Source organism: Ranitomeya variabilis, chromosome 1, assembly GCF_051348905.1.
Source record: "Ranitomeya variabilis isolate aRanVar5 chromosome 1, aRanVar5.hap1, whole genome shotgun sequence".
NCBI lineage: Eukaryota > Metazoa > Chordata > Amphibia > Anura > Dendrobatidae > Ranitomeya > Ranitomeya variabilis.
In genome coordinates, this window is record NC_135232.1 from 293,390,314 (window position 1) to 293,410,749 (window position 20,436).

The following is a 20,436-nucleotide window of genomic DNA, read 5'->3' on the forward strand; positions in this document are numbered from 1 at the left end:
TCGCTGAACCCTCGGGATCTTCCGGAAGGGATAGATGGTCTGAGCCAGGAATGGACGGAACCTCTCTCATATGCATTCCCTCCTCTGGCCCTAATTCCGGCTGTTCTCAGGAAGATCAAGGAGGATCGAGCTCGAGTTATACTGGTTGTTCCATACTGGCCAAGAAGGAGTTGGTTCTCTCTTCTAGTAGACCTGGCAATCGAGAGCCCAGTAGAGCTTCCTCTCAGGGCAGATGTAATCCACCAGGGTCCTGTGTATCACACGAACCCAGAGAAGCTCCATCTCTCAGCATGGATCCTGAAGGGAACATCCTGAAGGCAAGAGGTCTGTTGAACCAAGTGATAGCCACTATCAAGTCCAGTAGGAAGCCAGTCACATCGGCAATTTATCTGAAGATCTGGAGGCGTTTCTGTCTGGAGGGTGGCAGGTCTGAGGTTGCGACAGGCACTCCCGACTTACCCAGAATTCTAGATTTCTTGCAGGCCGGGTTTGACAAAGGTCTTAAACCAAGCACCTTGAAAGTGCAGATCTCGGCACTTAGCTCCTTTTTTGACTATCCCCTAGCAGCTCACCCGTGGATAGTTAGACTTATCAGAGCCACCCAGAGGTTGCGCCCCACCATTAGACAATTATCGCCTTCTTGGGACCTTAATTTGGTCCTCAGATTCCTCTGTAAAGATAATTACGCCTCGGCTGATAACATGCCCATTTCAGTTCTCACACGTAAAACAGCATTCTTAGTAGCAATTACCACGGCTAAGAGGGTGGGGAAAATTCAGGCCCTGTGCACGAGGGACCCGTACCTCCAGATTAGAGATGATCGTTTAATCCTTAAACTGGATCCCTCATTTATTCCAAAAGTGGGAACGCTTAAAAATAGAAATCGGGAAACCGTGTTACCATCCTTTTGCAGTAACCCTACTAATACTAAAGAAAAAGCTCTGCATTCTCTTGATGTCAGACAGGCGGTCTTAGACTACCTGTCAGCCACCAACTCGTGGCGCATTGACCCAAATTTGTTCATTTTGTTTGGTGGAAAGAATAAAGGTAAGAAGGCCTCTAAGGCCTCTATCGCTCGCTGGATCACTTCTGTGATCTCTGAGGCTTACCAGTCAGAGGGGATCCCACCTCCAAAGGGTCTCCATGCACATTCTACTCGAGGGATAGCTACTTCTTGGGCCAAGAGGGCATGCGCCTCTCTAGAGCAGATTTGTAAGGCCGCAACATGGGCTAGTGCAAATACCTTTTGTAAACATTATAAACTTGATGTTTTGTCTGGTCAACATACTGCATTTGGGAGAAAGGTTCTCCAAGCGGTAATCCCATCCCTGAGGAAGTGCTTTGGTACTCTCCAGGGTGCTGTCAGGAGGGACGTCCTGGAAAATAGGTATTAAGCTTACCGTTAATGATGTTTCCAGGAGTCCATCCTGACAGCACTGGTAGTTCCCTCTCTGGTAATATTTATATGCATGATGTAATATAACCCTGGCATATATGTAAGGCTACGTTCACATTTGCGTTGTGCGCCGCAGCGTCGGCGACACAACGCAAACAAAAACGCAACAAAACGCACGCTAAAACGCTGCGTTTTGCGACGCATGCGTCCTTTTTTGCCGAAAGTTGGACGCAAAAAAAATGCAACTTGCTGCGTTCTCTGCGCCCAACGCTTGCGGCCATGCGTCGCAAAACGCAGCACAACGCATGTCCATGCGCCCCCATGTTAAATATAGGGGCGCATGACGCATGCGGCGATGCTGCGGCGCCCGACGCTAATGTGAACGTAGACTTATACGTTCCTAGCATATGATGTAATATGTTCCTGGTATACGATGTAATATGTTCTATTTACCATTAAAGAATCTTTTTCTGCATTTCCTTGAGGCGGTTCTTGTTACAACACTAAGGATTGGGGGTGGGACAGGACCTTTTGAACTCTCGTGTGTTTCCTGTCCCAGCAAGGGGAGGAGGACGTCCTCCAGGGTGCTGTCAGGATGGACTCCTGGAAACATCATTAACGGTAAGCTTAATACCTATTTTTGTGTTGAGCCTCACACATTTCTTTTATATAGCTTTTCTTGAATTTATTGTGCTTATTGGCCCTTTACTTACATATAGCTAATAATACTAACATAGGTGTTTCATATCTACATAAACGGTGGCAATAAAAATTATTCACATCCACATTTCATATTGTTTATTAGCAAAATTGTCAAACTTTCTGCTGTTCGCAACAAACCAATCAGAAGAGAACAAAGTACCGTAATTAGTTCAACATAACCAATGTAAAAAGAATTTTCTCCAAATGATTCAAAAATGACTCCTGCAGTCTCAGAATTATTTAACTCGGTCCATATGTGTAGGCATATGTGTGTGTGTGTGTGTGTGTGTGTATATATATATATATATATATATATATATATATATATATATATAATGTACAGTATGTGTATACATGGATGGGCTACAAGACAATAGACAATCATCTGGTGACAAAAGCAACAACTGTTGGCGAAATTATTAGAAAATGGAGGAAATGCAAGATGACTGTCAGTCTTCTTTGGTCTGGGGCTCCATGCAGGATCTCGCCTTGTGGGGTTAGGGTGATCCTCAGGAATCAGCCCAGAACTACACGGGAGGACCTGTTCAGTGACCTGAAGAGAGCTGGGACCACAGTCTCTAACATTACCATTGGTAGCACAATACGCCATCATATATTACAATCATGTATGGCACGTAAGGTCCCCTGCTCACACCAACACATGTCCAGGCCCGTTTGAAGTTAGCCAGTGACGATCTGGATGATCCAGAGGAGGCATGGGGAAGGTCATGTGGTCAGATGAGACCAAAATAAAACTTTGGTAACAACTCCTCTTGGCATGTTTGGAGGTAGAAGGATGAGTACAACACAAAGAATACTGTCCCAACCATGAAGCATGATGGGGAAACCTCATACTTTGGGGGTGCTTTTCTGCAAAGGGGACAGAACCACTGCACCGTATTAAAGGGAGAATGGGTGAAGTCATGTTCCGTAAGATTTTGGCCAGCAACTTCCTTCCCTCAGTAAGAGCATTGAAGATGGTCTTTGGCTGGGTATTACAGCATGGCAATGACCTGAAACACATAGCCAGGGAAATAAGAGTGGTTCTGTAAGAAGCATTTCAAGGTCCTGGAGTGGCCTAGCTAGTCTCCAGACTGGAACCCAATAGAAATTCTTTGGAGGGAGCTGAAACTCAATGTTTCTCAGTGACAGCCTTGAAACCTGGAAGATCTGGAGAACATCTGTACATCTGTATGGATAATTTTTTTTTTGTTAGGTTAAAGATTGATCTGCAATCTCTATTTTTTTACAACAAAATTTACAAAACCGTGTTTTTTAAGGACCTCATCACATTTCAAGTGATTTTGGGGGCCCTATATGACAGAAAATATCCAAAAGTGTCTATTGTCTATACAAGTCCCCTCTAAAATGTAAAGTGCTGCGGAATATGTTGGTGCTATAGCAATTAAAATTATTGTTAAAAGTGACACCATTCTAAAAACTTCAGTGCTTCACAGTAACTTAAACAATATGGATGAAAAAAAAATGAACATTTTACTTTTTTCACAAAAATGTTACTCTCGCTCCAATTTTTAATTTTCACAAGAGTAACAGGAGAAAATGGAGCCCAAAATCTAGATGTGTTGTGAGCACCTTGATCCACTAGGGTTTCACAAAAGTTTATAAAGTAGATCCATGAAAATGAAAAAAACACATTTTTACCATCAAAATGTACTTTTAGCCCTAAATGGACCCCAAAATTTGTTGGGCAATTGTACACAGATACCCCATATGTGGGCGAAAAGCTACAGTTTGGGCGCATGACAAGACTCTGAAAGGAAAGAGTGATATTTTGGAACGCAGACTTTGATGGAATGGTCTGCGGTTGTCATGTTGCGTTTGGAGAGCACCTTATGCACCTAGACAGTGGAAACCCCCCACAAGTGAACCAATTTTGGAAGTTACACCTGCATAAAATCCTTGAGGGTGTAATGTGAGCATTTTGAACTTACAGGTACTACACAGAATTTGATTAAAAAAAAAAAAAAAAAACATTTTCAATATGTCGACCTAATGTTAATGGAAATGTTGTTTTAGCCCCAAATTTGTAATTTTCACAATAGATAATAGGAGAAAACAGACCCTATAATTTGTTACACATTTTCTCCTGAATGCGATGATACCCCTTATGTGGTCAAAAACTTCTGTTTGGGCACATGGCAGGGTTAGGAATGGAAAGAGCGCTATTTGTCTGTAATAGATTGTACATGCCATGTCGCATTTGGAGAGCTCTTGATATGTGAAAACAGCAGAACCCCACCCCCTCCCCACAGGTGACACCAATTTTTGGTAACTAGACCCCTCAAGGAATTCATCTAGGAGTATTTTTTAACACTAAAACACTGTTTTTTCACCAAATTTCTAATTTAGTGCTAATAGAAGAAATTGGACCCCACAATTTGTTATGCAATTTCTCTGTATGTGGCCATACCCTATTTGTACACTACTGTCTGAGCACACGGCAGAGATCGGATGGAAACAAGAGCCACTTTAAGAACTCAGATTTCGTTTAAAGGGAATCTGTCACCCCAAAAATCGTATATGAGTTAAGGGCATCAGGGGCTTATCTACAGCATTCTGTAATGGTGTAGATAAGCCCCCGGTGTAACCTGAAAGATGAGAAAAACAAGTTATATTATACTCACCCAGGGTCCGGCGTATCCTAGCTTCATACGATGACGTCTTCTTCTTGTCTTTCTGCCGGGCCTCTCTGACCTTTCCCGATGCCTGCTCACTGTAGTACTTTGCTCTGCCCTCAACAGGGCAGATAAGGTACGCCGGAGCCGCGGCAGAAAGACAGGAAGAGGATGTCATCGTATGAAGCTAGGAGGCATCGGACCGCAGCGGGACCGCCCCTGAGTGAGCATAATATAACCTGATTTTCTTTCCTTTCAGGTTACATCAGGGGCTTATCTACAGCATTGCAGAATGCTGTAGATAAGCCCCTGATGCCGGTGGCCTTAGCTCATATATGATTTTTGGGGTGACAGATTCCCTTTAAAAAGATTGTGGGCTCCATTAGCTGAGCCTCTGTGTAATAATTATAGGGGATAACTCAGGAGACTCTTTGCGTGGAACAAGACAATTACAGGACACAGTTTTATAAGTGGTAAAGTCTATATTATCACACGGTGATTCAAACAGGTGCAGAGAGAAACTCAAGTCCACAATACTTGGTGCAAATATCAAATGCAGCTCAGCAGTCTATAGGAAACTGAGGAGAATGCAATCACGCAGAAAGTCTATGAAGCACAATTATTCTTGAGGATACTTGACACGAATAAGTCCTTGCTTAGTCCACAACACAGATATGCTTATAAGGCAGTTCAAATAATATCTTAGCTCAACCAGGGAGGTCTGGGTAATAGTCTCAGGTTCTTGCAGAGCAGAAACAGCTTACATGTCCAGCAAATGCAGATGGAAGCAAACAGGAGCAGCAGATGAAGGAGGATTACTGGAACTGGTGTATTCAGCAGGAACTCAGAGCAGAGTAGCAGGATAACCCCACAGGTTCACTGGAGCAGGTATATAGCCAGGGAGTCACCAGAGGTCAGGAGCTGGATGCAAGGCAGAATACTCTAGCACAGACTGAAGGCTGGGGTGGAGTTTTATAGCAGGAAGACACAGTGCACATGACACCAAAGACGCCATCTTGGAAAAGGGCAGTAATGCACAAAAGGTAATAAAAATATTCAGAGTCCTGACATTACTCCTTCCTTAGAAGCGGCCTCAGGATGATCCTGGACCTGGTTTCTCAGGGAATCTCTGATTAAAACGAGAAATCTTCTGTTGGGCATTGATGTTTTCCACAGGTTCCCAAGAGTCTTCCTCAGGGGAATATCCCTGCCATCTTATCAGATATTGGAGCCGATTCCTGTGAATCCTGGAATCAATAATTTCCTCCACCACAAATTGTTCTTGCCCATCAATCACCACAGGCTGTGGAGGTGGCACAACACGTCACTGGAAGGTATTAGGAGATACAGGCGTTAGTAAAGATACATGAAAAACTGGGTGTACCTTCATAGTCCTAGGCAGCTTCAGCCGGCAGGCCACAGAGCTCACAATACCGTTGATCTTGAAAGGGCCAATGAATTTCTGTCCAAGTTTTTGTGAAGGAACGTTTAACTTCAGATTCTTAGTTGCTAACCACACAGAATCTCCTACCTTGAACATGGGTGCAGGTTTACGGAATCTATCAGCCGATCTCTTATAACGTTCTTGAGCTGTGGTCAGGGATTCCTTCAGAACCTCCAGATTTTGCCTCATCGCAGTTAGCCTTTCCTCCACTGCCGGAACCGGAGAATTAATTGGAGACCTAGGTAAGATACACGGATGATAACCCAAATTGGCAAAGAAAGGTGTAAATTTAGTGGAGGCTCTGAGAATTGTTACATGAAAATTCAGCTAATGGCAGCAACTCCAACCAATCATCCTGGAGATGGCTGACATAGCATCTTAGATATTGTTCCAGCGTCTGGTTGGTACGCTCAGTCTGACCATTAGTCTTGGGATGGTAAGCGGAAGAGAGACAGACATTAATGTTGAGTGCAGAGCAAAACCCCTTCCAGAATCTTGAAGTGAACTCCACGGTCAGAGATGTTCTCATCCGGAACCCCATGCAACCGAAAGACATTCTGTATAACCAAGTTCACTGTATGTTTAGCTGAGGGGAGGCCGCTGCATGGAGCAAAATGAGCAGCTTTAGTCAGGCGATCAACTACCACCATGATTGTATTCATGCCCCCCGATGTAGGCAGCTCCAAAATAAAGTCCATTAATATAGACCCCCAAGGGTGGGACGGAACAGGTAATGGTTGTAGAAGACCCGTAGGTGCCACATGAGGAGTCTTGTAACGAGCACATACCTCGCAAGAGAGAACATAGTCCTTGGTATCCTTCAGGCAAGTTGGCCACCAGAAGAATCGGCTCAGGAACTCTTGTGTCTTCTGTACCCCCCTGTGACCAGCCAACTTGGAGTCATGTACCAACTTGAGGATCTGCAGACGGACGACCTCAGGGACGTAGATACTTCGATCTCTAAACCACATGCCACCCTTAAAGACAAGATTAATATCCACAGGTGGGTTGGCCAGAAATACATCACCGTCATAGGCCTCCCTGCACTCCTTCCACAAGTCCTGATCGTTGATAACTCCGATGAAATTGGCATCAGATAGAATGGTCTTGGACGAGGCTCCAGGTACGGAATCCGCAGCATGGATTCGGGATAAAGCATTAACCTTCCCATTACGAGAACCTGGATGGTATGAGATAACAAAGTTAAATTGATTTAAAAATAAGTTCCAACGAGCCTGACGAGGAGAGAGACATCTAGCGGATCTAAGGAACTCTAAATTGCGATGGTCAGTTAGCACTATGATCTGTTGTGCAGCTCCTTGCAGATGATGCCTCCATTCTTTGAAAGCCGCAATATTAGCCAGCAATTCCTTGTCTCCCACGTCGTAATTCTTCTCTGCTGAGGTTAGTCTACGGGAAAAGAAAGCACAAGGATGTAGCAGACCCTTCTCTCCAGTTCTTTGGGAGAGAATAGCCCCCAAAGCATTATCAGAAGCGTCCACCTCCACAATGAAAGAAAGTGTTGGATCTGGGTGTATCAACAGCGGTGCTGATGTGAAACAGATCTTAAGCCGATCAAAAGCTTCTTGAGCCTGTGATGACCACTTAAAGGGCTTTTCCTTCTTTGTCAAGGAAGTAATGGGACGGAAAATATCAGAAAAATTTCGAATGAAGCGTCTGTAGAAATTTGCAAAACCAATAAAACGTTGGACCTCCTTAACATTCTTGGGTACCGGCCAGTCAAGGATAGCCTGTATCTTACCAGATTCCATGTTCAGCCCCTGGGGAGAGATGATATAACCTAAGAACTGTATCTCAGAACGATGGAACTCGCATTTCTCCGGCTTAATATACAGATGGTTCTCTTTCAGACATCTTAAAACAGTTTTGACATGTTCTTCATGTTCCTGTAGCGAGTCAGAAAAGATTAGTATATCGTCCAAATAGATCACACACCAAGTTGCATAAAAATGTTGTGACTCCTTGCAATTTCATGCCAGTTTGAAGCAGGTTTGACAAAATAGGTAGTGCAAGAAAGGTAGTAAGGCCCGACCCCCTCCACCACAAAGTCAAACGCTGCTAATTTTCTGGTGTTTTGTACTCCACAAATGTTACTGGAGTCCCTGATGGAGCCGCATTTCTGATGAGGCGAAACATAGGCACACACTACTGTGAATTCGTTAAGTGGAGTGCACCTCAATGAATATGGCGTATGGTACTGCAGTGAAAAAGGGCCTGATTTTTCAGAATATGGTATCTTGTATGTGGAGCTTCCCACTCTTATTAAATAAGTGCAAACTGGTGAAATGTTTTCTTAAAGCCTCGTGCACAGACTGCTAGAATCTCGTAGATTTTCTGGGTTCTCAGGCTCAGATGTGTTCTTGATAGACCTTAATATAAATTGGTGGGATTGGTTGGTGTTGCTGGCGCCTCAATGCGAGTGTGAGAGCACAGTCTCAGTAAGGAATTGTGAAATATTTACCATATATATTGCGATCTGTATTAAAAAGAAGAAAAAAATCTGAAATCTTGCAATTGGGCTGACGACTAAACCTAATTTTAGTCTCATCTCTCCTGTTCTTTCTGTAAACATACAGTAGATGGACATTAATAGCAATAGACTGGCTCTGACCCGACTTATTTGTATGGACTATTCAGGACTAAAGTAATTTTGAAGTTAGAGGGAGGAGGCGAGTTGTGACATCATTGTGAATGGTGGATCCTGTGTTATCCGTTGATATAGAGTTTTTACCTTAACTGTATGTGATGACTTCTAAAAAGGTGTCTGCATGCTTCATGCTTACCAACTTACCGTACATTCCATTCCTCCTTCAGTGATAATATATGTGTACATTATATGTGTTTGTACCTTTTGTGAGCCCGAAGTATTGGTAGAATAGATCCAAGTACTGCAGTTGCTGTTCTGACTCCTGTTCGCAGCACTCTCATATCTTTAGTACATTCACTTGACAATAGTGGCCTGTTACGTGAAATAACAATCCTCTGCCATACATCGTTAGAAACATCCACGTCCTCCAGTGTAACAATGCAATGAAGAAGGAGGAACTATACATGGTGTGAGCCCTGAGCAGCTGGAAGCATTATCTGTACAGACTATTGTGCACTGCCGGCGCTGTGCCGCATTATGGCCAGCGCTCCATGTGATGTGCAGGTGGGAATTTTGGCCCAGGGGATGATTCTCGTGTTGTAACTGCAATCCACAAACTATTCAACAAAGGGCTTATATAATGCTCTTCTGTAGCTCACTGCAAACAATTGATGAAAAAAGGCAAGGAATTCTTTGTGGAGTGGAAAAATATTTTATTCCTGTAGTTTTTCTGTGTCGTTAATGAGTAAAGTTCAGATGTGAGAAGAACTTCTGTTCCTCTGCTGACATGACGTCCCTCAGGGAGTTGTGTGTGCATGGTTTTCAGGCTTGTGGAGGCCTGTCAGTTCTCCTTACAGTAGTTTGAGATCCATCGCTATCTATTAGTGATAAATCAGACAGACTCCCCTGTATAGAAGTAAGGTGCCGCTGGACGGGTGCCCATTCATTGCACGTGCTTAGGACAGACTTTTCTTTTTGCCGTAGTGTTGAACTTTCGGGAACTTGGCAGTTTGGTTACATGATACATTTTTCATCTCTGTACCTGCAGTTATTTGGGAATGACCATGACTTGTGCTGTGTACTCATTCATGGTGTTGGATAACTTGTCTAACTTGTACTTGACACCCTAGCGTGACGTTTCCACTCCTTTCCTTGTATAGTCCATGTGATATAGAGCAGTCTATTTTGGTGTCGTGAGATTATATTGGAAAGGAGTAATAAAAATTTTTGCTTTTATTGTATTGTACTAATTTGCATATTACATGTACAATCTGATAGCATTCCAATTAATAGGACGCAGCCATAGTAGGTCTCAAAATTAATTTACAGTGTGTTGTTATACAGCTCTGGCAAAAATTAAGAGACCACTGCAAAATGTTCAGTTTGTCTGATTTTTTCTCTTTATAGGTATATTTTTGAGTAAAATGTAAATTGTCCTTTTATTCTATAAACTTCTGACTTGTCTCCGAATTTCCAAGCAATACATTTTGTTTGTTTTTTCCAAAAAGGAGAAAAGGGCAAAATTAAAAAAAAAACTGCTTTCAGACCTCAAATAATGCAAAGAAAACAAGTTCATAATCATTTAGAAACAACTATACTAATGTTTTAACTCAGGAAGAGTTCAGAAATCAATATTTTGTGGAATAACCATGATTTTTAGTCACAGCTTTCATGCATCTTGGCATGCTTTCCACCAGTCTTTCAACCCGCTTCTGGCGCAAAAATATAAGCAGTTCTTCTTTGTTTGATGGCTTGTGACTATCCATCATCCTCTTGATTACATTCCAGAGGTTTTCAATGGGGTTCAGATCTGGAGATTGGGCTGCAAATGACAGGGTTTTGATGTGGTGGTCTTTTTTTGCCAGAGCTGTATATGTGTATATAGATAGACAATATATATCTATATAAATGTATATCTGTCTGTTTTAACTGTTAGTTTGTCATATGAGAAAAACAAAATGATGGAAGTTTCCCAAGCTTCTCCTACCAACCAAACGGCTTATCCAAAAGAGGATGATCCCATGAGATGATTTACCCCCAAGGTTTATCCATATACAGGGATGTGTATATGTATAATGAAGTGCGTTTGTATGTACCGGTATTTACAGTCTTCATAAATGGATTACCTTCCAATAGGATGAAGCATTTGGGGGCTCGTTATGTTTCTTTGATCTCTAATAGCATTCTAAATGGATGTTCTCTCTTTCTCTTTCAGAATGGACCATTATAAAGAGAAGAAGCTGACTTCATAGGATGATTACACCATGGATAAGGGGCGTTATCCTCTGTAATATGGTCTGATATTACAGCAGGGTTGGTATAAATATTTGATACTGTAAATGGATAATCCATTGCTGTACCATTAATAATTAACTCACGTTCAGATTTTATAAAAAGATCTTTACTGCCAACAAGTTCATTCGATGCTTGTGTTTTAGTGTTTTAGTAATAGTTGTCTTTGCATACTACTTTTCTCATACACCCTTTATACTTCTCTGGTATATGACAGGTAGATCATGACTGTATTTTGGTGGTGCCCTCTAACTATCTTACTGATAAGAACATTAATAAATTTTGACTTTCATTGCCGGTGATTTTCTGTGATCTCCAGTCTGACCCCCAGTCTAGTACATGCTCTGTTGTGCAGAGAATAGAGCAAGACCTGTAAGTTATGTGATGAGTAAATCATCAAATCCCTCCTGGCAGTGATCACACCTCTCCTCACCCAGCTCCTCTCCAATTGCCTGTATGCCTGTCACCCTCCCTTCCCCCCCCCCCCCCCCGAGTGGCTTTATATATTTGATTAGTTAGCGTTATAAAGCTCCCCTCACTTTTACTGACTGTAAAATCACCAGTGTTTCACTATTAGGTGAAGCTTCACAAGTCCTCCCCTGTCTCCCACTTGAAAGTGATAACAGGGAGAAATATTTCACAAGCAGGAGGCAGGGGAAGACAGAATGAAGGAGCCATAGGTCAATAAGGTCAATAATCCACCGAGATAGGACTCGGAGCAGAGCAAGTGCAGTATAATGAGACACTTCCCCTGTCTGAAAGGTCAGTAATCATGGAAAATGTAAGATATCCATTTTGGTGAGACAGAACAAATCATCACATTATTCTTCAGTGATAGACTATTCTGCAAAATGTAAGCAAAAATAAAGTCTTGCTGCTTTAACCGTTTGCTGACAGAACACACCTAGTACGGCGTGTGTTGAATCTGAGCCCGCACCATAGTTGGCAGATGCCAACTGTTGTATTTAAGTGGCGTAATTTCTCTGTGCTGATGTTTCTCCTTCACATTGTCATGGCAGCTATTGGCCTGCTGAAGGCCACCATGGCTGCTGTCCTAGTCCTCCTGTGTAGTTTTCAAAAAATACAACAACAAAAAATCTATAAAAATTTGAATCGCGTCTCCCTTCCCAGTTTAAATAAATATATAAAAATTATTTGGCATTTCGACATTTGTAAAAGTTTGCTCTATGAAGATATAAAAGTACCGTAACTATTATGGTAAATGGTTTAAAGACATTAAACAATCAAAACTCCAGAGTTCTGTGTTCTGTTTTGTTTCTTGTCACACCTCCCTAAAAGAATACAAAAAAGCAAAACATTTTATGTCCCAAAAGGGTATAGATAAAAACGTCAGCTTGCCACGCAAAAAGTATGTCGTCACCAGCTTTTATTCCCTTTTATAACAAAGTTGTGACTTTTTAATTGGTAAAAAAAAAACACTACACATTTATCAGTGATTGTACTGACCTGAAGAATCATGTTACCAGGTAATTTTTACTACGCGATGAATGCTGTGACAACAAAATAGAATGACATAAGTGCAGTTTTTTTATTTTCACCATTTCCCTGCGCTTTGTCTTTTTTTTTTTCCATTTTCAGTACATTGTATGGTGAACTGATTGGTGTCATTCAGAAATACATGTTGTCCCACAAAAAAAAAATGTCCTCATAAGTTATACCAATGAAAAACTAAAAAAAAAGTTAAGGCTCTTGGAATAAGGGGAGGTAAAAACAGGGCAAAAACTAAAATTTGCTGCTGCAGAGAGGGGAGTAAAATATCCAACTGCAAGGCACACTTATCCTTTGTGAAACAACTGCAAAAACATTCTTCACGTGCCACCTCTGCTGTCTATTCTGTAGCCATGGCTTGCTCTTGCCACTTCAGCTGTAAACATACCACAAAAATACTAAACCAATAAAACACACATTGCAACTAGGCAACCAAAAACTGTCCCAAGTGTTCAGTACATGGACATAAGAAGGTTTTATTAGTCTCTGCCTACAATCTGCTAGAACTAAGTACTCCTGTACTATCAATTTTATGGTAACCATCATGTACTTCTGATTAGTACATATGGATGCCATATAGGGAGGGAAGCGCTTTCTCCATATATTTATACTTGGTTTCATTGAATGGACTCCCTCCCCCCCCCCCCTTCCATTATAGGGAATCTGTCAGTAGGATCAGCCTTCCTAAGCCATCTATATGGGCAGGTGGGTCATAGGAAATTGAATACAATGATACTTTGGTATCTGCAATCTGATGTCTTATTCCAGAGGAATCCACGTTTTTCTTAATATATAAATTAACTAAGATCTGTGGACATAGATCTCCCAGAGAATCTGCCTACTGGCAGCTTGCTTTAAATGAAAGGGGGTGTTTCCAGGGTGAGATATATAATGACTGGTAGTCTGCTCTCCTGATCTACGTATCTGGAGACAGATTCTTGGGGAGATTTTTGTCCAGCCCAGTGATCATCATAACTCATTTACATATTAAGCAAAACATAGATTTCTCTGGAATAAGTCATCGGATCACAGATACCTAGGTATCACATAATTCCGTTTCCAATGACCTACATGCCATTGAGGACGGCTTGAGAAGGTTGATCCTACTGACAAATTCCCTTTTAATATTTGAAACCCTTTCTTTACCTGAGCCCATAATGAAATTAATGGAATAACTGCTTGTACACGGAGGTTTGCAGAATGTAGTCTGCTTCTGGGATTTAAGTGAAGCTGGAAATCCCTGCAACTCACTTTTTTATAGGGGTGTCTGACATCTATAATTCCCTTTTAGAAGTATCAGTCAAGCCCTAACCACTTTTGTAATTTGCTTTATTATGAAAATCCCTACTATTCTACCTCTCCTGCTAATCTCTGTATCTGCTTTTTTTCCTTTGAGGGGAGTCTCAAATTTTTCATCACCAGAAAATGGCCCTGCAGTCACTTCCCCGAAACATTATCACCCTCGTTTCCCTCTCTCCTGTAACAGGATGTCATCCGTCCTCGTTGTTCCATGATGACCTGTTTCAGGGGGTGAAGGAGAAGTGAGTGCAGCTTCAGTGGCCGCCGTCCACATCTTCGGTCATCGCCACTGTCCCTGCTTGTGACACTACCGCCGCTTCTCCCTGAGATGTCATCATGGCCTGGTAATAGAAGCAGGGTGAGTGCCCTTTGATGACGATTCATTTGTGTGTAGTCACTCATGCTGCTTTCATCACTGCCACGTGATGACCTTGAAAGAGGCGTCGGTGTCAGAAGCAGGGGCTGTGGCTGTAGTGACCGAAGATGGAGGGGGCGGACACAGAAGTGTGGCAGCAGCCACTGAAGCTGCGGGTGTCGGGCACAGAAGTGTGGTAGTGGCCACTGAAGTTGCAGTCACTTTTCCATCAGTCCTCTGAAACAGGGCATTATCACGGGACAACAGTGACAGCTGTGGTAAGTGACTAACAGTATAAGAGGAATGGCAGGGAATTTTATAATCAGACTAATTACAATAGTGGTTAGGGCTTAAAGATGAATATTTATAGAGGGCATAATAGATATTGGACAATCCCTTGAAAATTTCAAGTACGGTAATTTTTCTCTGTTGCCCATGACGGCACCACGGAGAGAGGGGATCCGCCCACCAAGGACAGGAAACCTACAGATAAAAAGGGTGGTACCACTCTCCCGCATCAGTTGGTTTCCTGTCCTTGATGGGAGACCTACAGACTTACCAGAAGGAAGATCGTCGTGGGATTCTGGGGCCAATCAGTCCGACTCAGGCAGCTGGGGTCCCTCTGCCTCGGCTGGTGTGGTGACCCGGAGCGCCACCGCTGGGGCTAGTGGGCCTCTAGGGTGTGCGGGGGAGGTGACATGGAGATCGCGGTCACCTCCCTAGGTAAGATGCAGCAGCGGCAACATCCAGGGGGGTCCCTCTGTGGTTGCGGGAGGAGCGGCGCGGCTCTCCCTTTGGAAGAGTCAGCCTGCACACTGCATAGCCGACCGGCATGCAGGGAACCGCGCTTTAGGGCAGGCTGCAGGCTGCAAAGAGACCGGGAGCTCCGGTGGGCAGCGGGTCATGTGCGGCACCATCTTGGGCAAACTGCGCGAGCTGGATAACACGGGCTGCTTCAGTAATCCGTTGGTAAAGGAACTGCAGGAGCAGCACGGTGGCCTAGTGGAAATCGCTGGGGTTTTTGCAGCATGGCAGTCCAGGGTTCAAAGCCCAACATTAGAAATTACAAATGGACTTTTGCTAGTTTTTCCTGGGGAAAAAAAAAAAGCGCAGCACAGGCCGCAGCGCAAACGGCAGCACTAGCCACAAAAGAAAAAAAAAAAAAGATGCCGCAGCAGCGATAAACATATACAGGGGGTCCCTCTGTGGTTACGGGGAGAGTGGCGCTCTCCCTCCTGCAGCGTAAGCCTGCAATCTGCAAAAGCCGGGGCCCCAGGTGTGCAGCAAAAAAAAATAAAAAAAAATACGCATGCTGCCTCTCCCAGAATCTTCTCCAGAGAAACACCACAGCTGAGCCTGGGGCTGAAACCCTCCTGGGGGGGGGGGGAGTCCCTCAGCCACAGAGACCAGTGAAGAGACTCCTGGGTGGAGCGCTTCCGCCTTCAGTAGAGGCACTCTGCGCCAACGTCGACTGGCAAGCCACCGCTACTTCGGTTGCCAGGCCTGGACCTCATGGGGGAGAGAAAATCATTGACAGCAATACAGCATTCCTGATGGGACGCCGCTTCCCCTAATGATGGGCTCTCGGCGTTACCAGCTCCCCCTGTTTTTTAGTAGGTATGGAGCCAGCACAGGTAAGTGCATGGTGGAATGTTCCGTTGATAGCTCATACCTTTGTGCAAAGCTGTGCTAGAGCTTCATATGCGAGGTATGTTTTCACATATACACAGCCAGACCTTGGACCTCTAGGCTATGATAAGGCCATATGTCCAGGCTACATCTCATGATTTGGCTTAAGTTCGTTGCATGTCTTGTCCGCGCAGAGCCTTATGATTGGACTTCAAAGTGACCTTTGGAAGCATGGTTTTCATATTTTTTTTTTGGGGGGGGGGTCTGATAAACAGGTGTCTCACTTTTCTTTGCAACTTAACTACTCTATGCCTTGGGAGGACATATAGTGTTAATGGAGCACTTTGTCTCCATGAAGACTGCCCTTCAGCTGAGGCTCATTAGTTAGCTCCTTCGGGTGGGGTCAGTCTGACAAATGAGATATACTATTCAAAGTAGAGGCTTATCCGTATCTCTGAGAGATTGTTCTTTTGCTTTTAACTATGGGCCAGTTTGACATCTTCAAGCATGACTGTAGCTCTATGCTTTATATAGTGTGTGGCTGGACATCATATGGCATCATGATACTTTTATGCATTATATTGACTGCAACACGTTGCATCATGATTCCTCTATGCATCGTATTGAGTGCCTCTGTGTGCCACATTGCATCTTAGAGCCTCTATGCATCTTACCGAGTGCCCCTGTGTGTCACGGTGCCTCTATGCATTATATTGCGTGTCTGTGTATCATATTGCTTCTATGCATTATATCGCGTGTCTGTATTATGTCACATCATAGTGCTTCTATGCATATTACATGCCTCTACTTAGCATATTGCATCTTGGTGCCTCTATGCATTATATGGCATGTCTCTGTGTATCATGTTGCATCATAGTGCTTTTATGCATTATATTGCATGCCTCTATGTATCATGTTGCATCATGGTACCTCTAGGCATCGTATTGAATGCCTCTGCGCGTTGTATTGCATCATGGTGCCTCCATGCATAGTACTGAGTGCCTCTGGGTGTCATATTGTATCATAGTGCATCTATGCATCATACTGAGTGCCTCTGTGCTTCATATTGCATTATTGTGCCTCTATGCATCATATTGAGAGCCTCTGTGTATCATGTTGTATCATAGTGCCTTTATGCATCATATTGAGTGCCTCTGTGCTTCATATTGCATCAGTGCCTCTATGCATCATGTTGCATTATAGTGCCTTTATGCATCATATTGAGTACCTCTGCTTCATGTTGCATCATTGTGCTTTTATGCATCATATTGAGTGCCTCTGTGCATCATGTTGCATCTTAGTGCCTCTATACATCATATCGAGTGCCTCTGTGTATCATATTGCATCATAGTGCCTCTGTGCATCATGTTGTATTATAGTGTTTCATATTGCCTCTGTGCATCATAGTTCACAGTGCCTCTGCATCATGTTGCATCATATTGCATCATGTCGCATCATAGTGCTTCATATTACCTTTATGCATTGTATTGCATCATATTGCATCGTGGTGCTTCATTGTGCTTTTTTGCTTCAGATTGCATCAATAGCGCCTCCATGCATCAAAATGTGTGCTTACGGTCATCTTATTGCATCATATTGCTTCAGTGCCCCTGTGCTCAGGGGGTATCATTAGTATCATAGTGCCTCTGTGCTTTCTAGTACTTCGGTTGGCTCTGGGTTAGACCTTCTGATTTAGGTTATGCAGCCACGCACAAGGCATATCGTTGGTCTACCATTTCACATTTTTGTCTTGGGCCCCAACCCTGGCTTAGAGTCCTAGTGGTTTTGTACCCAGTTCTAACTTCTGTTGATTGATTCTTTACAACAGGGCTTAGCTGAGCAAGCAGCTTTGCTTGAATTGGCTGAGTAAATTAGCAGTTCTTCCATATGGAACAGTTTTTCTCAACCTATAAAGGGACATACTGCTGTCCTGGGAGCAGAAAATACTAAGGTGGAAGGAAAAAATCCTTCCCAATTCCACATGTGACAATCAGGCTAGTTTCCTTGATTAACATCCAATAGACAGCTTCTCGTCCCATAAGTCTATTGTATTATGGTTACCAGGGACGGCACGTCTGCCTTTGGCACCTTGTGGCGAATCAGCACCTCTCTGGTGAGAAGAGTCCTGCTTTTCTCTAGCCATAGAGTATGGCTACTCCCTCCATGGCTGTCTGGGTGGATAAATAACACTGACAAGCTTGCCCCTTAGGATATGTATATGCGTGTAATATCAGTAAAATAGGAGTGATGATCCATGTTTCCCTTTCAGCGTTTCTAATGAGAAGGCCAACTCTGGTAATGTTAGGAAATATTACCTGCCGGATTGTGTATTGCTTAGTTACAATAATATCCAACCCTTGTTTGGGGTTTAGACACCTAAGGATTCGGAATAGACGTGATCTCCTGGATGAGTAATGTGTGTACATCCTAATGCTCTGCCATTATCCATGTACTGTTATTGGTTTGATCTTCCCGCAGTCCAGGACCGGAGGCTAGTGCACACACGCGGGGTGAGAGCGCGCCCTTATGACGCAAGCAGACGCCGCGGTGCATGACTGGGTAATCCAGTCTGAACAGGCACATGTTGCTTCTCCAAGTCCCCTCCTCGTGGAAATATAGAGCAGGTGGGCGGGGGCCAGTACTCAGAGCCCTAATATGTGGCAATGGTCAAAAGGCTGGTCACCCAGACTTATCTGGTGCAACTCCTCAGAATATTAGCCATAATATTGATCGTTAATGTTTCCAGGAGTAGAGAAGACCATATAGGAACCACCAAACTGCTGGGGGGGGGGGGAACCTGGAGGAACTTCCTTTCAGGCTCCAAGTTAGAAGAGAGAGTTTCCAATAACAGCTGTCTTAGAGTTTCTGCAAGGAATTGGAACAGGGGCTAGCCACAAATACTTTAAAAGTTCAGGTCTTGGCTTTAAGGGCCCTGTACAATTACGACCCGGCTGGGTATCGGGGATATCCAGGTTCATCAAAGCGTTGGCCAGGTCTAGACCCATCCCCTCTCGGTTTTCTCCTCCTTGGAATTTAAACTTGGATATTATATCCCTATCCAAACCTCCTTTTGAACCCCGGTCAGAGGCTTCTCTGGGAATCTGTCCCTTAAAACATCACTTTATGAATCGGTGGGTTTCCAGGTTCATCAGGGCAGCAGGTAGTTCGAGGCCAGTTCCAGTAAAGTTCCCTTCAACGGGATTTATTTTCGGTCCTTAAAACCCTGTCTAAACCGCTTTCGAATCCTTAGAGGATATCCCATTAAAACTCCTATCCCTCAAAACATCCCTGCTCGTCGCCCTCTCATCTGCTCGTAGAATAAGCAACATACAGGCACTATCTGCTAACCCTCCTTATACACGGTTTTTAGAGGATAGTGTTACTCTCAAAATAGATCCAGCATACCTCCCGAAGGTGGCATCCCGGTTCCACAGAACTCAAGAGATATCTCTCCCCTCCTTTTGTCTTAACCCTAAAAGTAGGGAGGAGGAATCATTGCATACACTAGATGTCAGGAGATGCTTCATGCAGTACTTAGAAGCCACCAGAGAGAGTAGGGAGGATGCCTCTCTTTTTTTTGTGTGCTTTCAGGATCCCTGGAAGGGGAAAAAAGCCTCCAAAGCTACTCTGGCGAGATGGATCACAGATGCTATCAGCCTGTCATACTCATCAAGTGGAATGTCTGTTCCAGGGGAGGTCAAGGCTCACTCAACGGGAGCAGTGGCAGCTTCTTGGGCGGAGAAGGCTGGAGCTTCGATTGACCAGATATGTAGAGCTGCTACTTGGTCATCACCTTCCACATTCTATAGGCACTATAGATTGGACCTTATCTCCTCTTCGGACCTTACTTTCGGTAAAGGGTCCCTCCCTGAATGTACAAATCTATGAAATCTCTCCGTGGTGCCGTCATGGGCGACAGAGAAAAATATAGTTCTTACCGATAACGGTATTTCTCTGAGCCCATGACGGCACCCGTACATTCCCTCCCTTCACTCATGGGTGTGCACGTTAATATAGTGCCATAGTTTATTTTATGATAGGTCACGCGGTATCTCAATTAAGTTAAGTAATATTGAAACTAATAAGCTGTTCCATAGTCTCCCATTGTTCTCTAGTAAACAACTGATGCGGGAGAGTGGTACCGCCCTTTTTATCTGTAGGTTTCCTGTCCTTGGTGGGTGGATCCCCTCTCTCCGTGGTGCCGTCATGGGCTCAGAGAAATACCGTTATCGGTAAGAACTATATTTTTAGAGCTTGCTGCAGATGAGCCAGAATGTGAAATGCTTGGCTGTAAGATCTGTGAAGAAGTGCGACTGCATGGTACAATACAGGACTGACCAGTCCTATTTACTGTGCTTACTTATATTGCGCCATCATATTCCACAGCGCTTTACAGACCTCCTGCTCTGTGTCATCACTAAGATTCCCAATCTAAATTCCCTGACGGTATGTCAGAGGGGACTAGAGTACCCAGAGGAAACCCATGCAAATATGAGCAGAATATACAAACTCATTTCAGGTGTTGTCCTTGGTGGGATTTGAACTCAGGACCCCAGCGCTGAAAAC

The 20,436-nt window shown here is 43.7% G+C and overlaps 1 protein-coding gene across 2 annotated transcripts in view; it reads left to right on the forward strand.

Moving 5' to 3' along the window:
* The window catches only part of TPST2 (tyrosylprotein sulfotransferase 2), an 87,944-nt gene that overhangs the window by 58,796 nt on the left and 8,712 nt on the right, over nt 1–20,436 (forward strand). For both annotated transcript variants that reach the window (XM_077295324.1, XM_077295333.1), the window contains exon 2: nt 11,002–11,099. The gene's annotated coding sequence lies outside the window, so the exon portion shown is untranslated. The remainder of the gene's footprint in view (nt 1–11,001; nt 11,100–20,436) is intronic.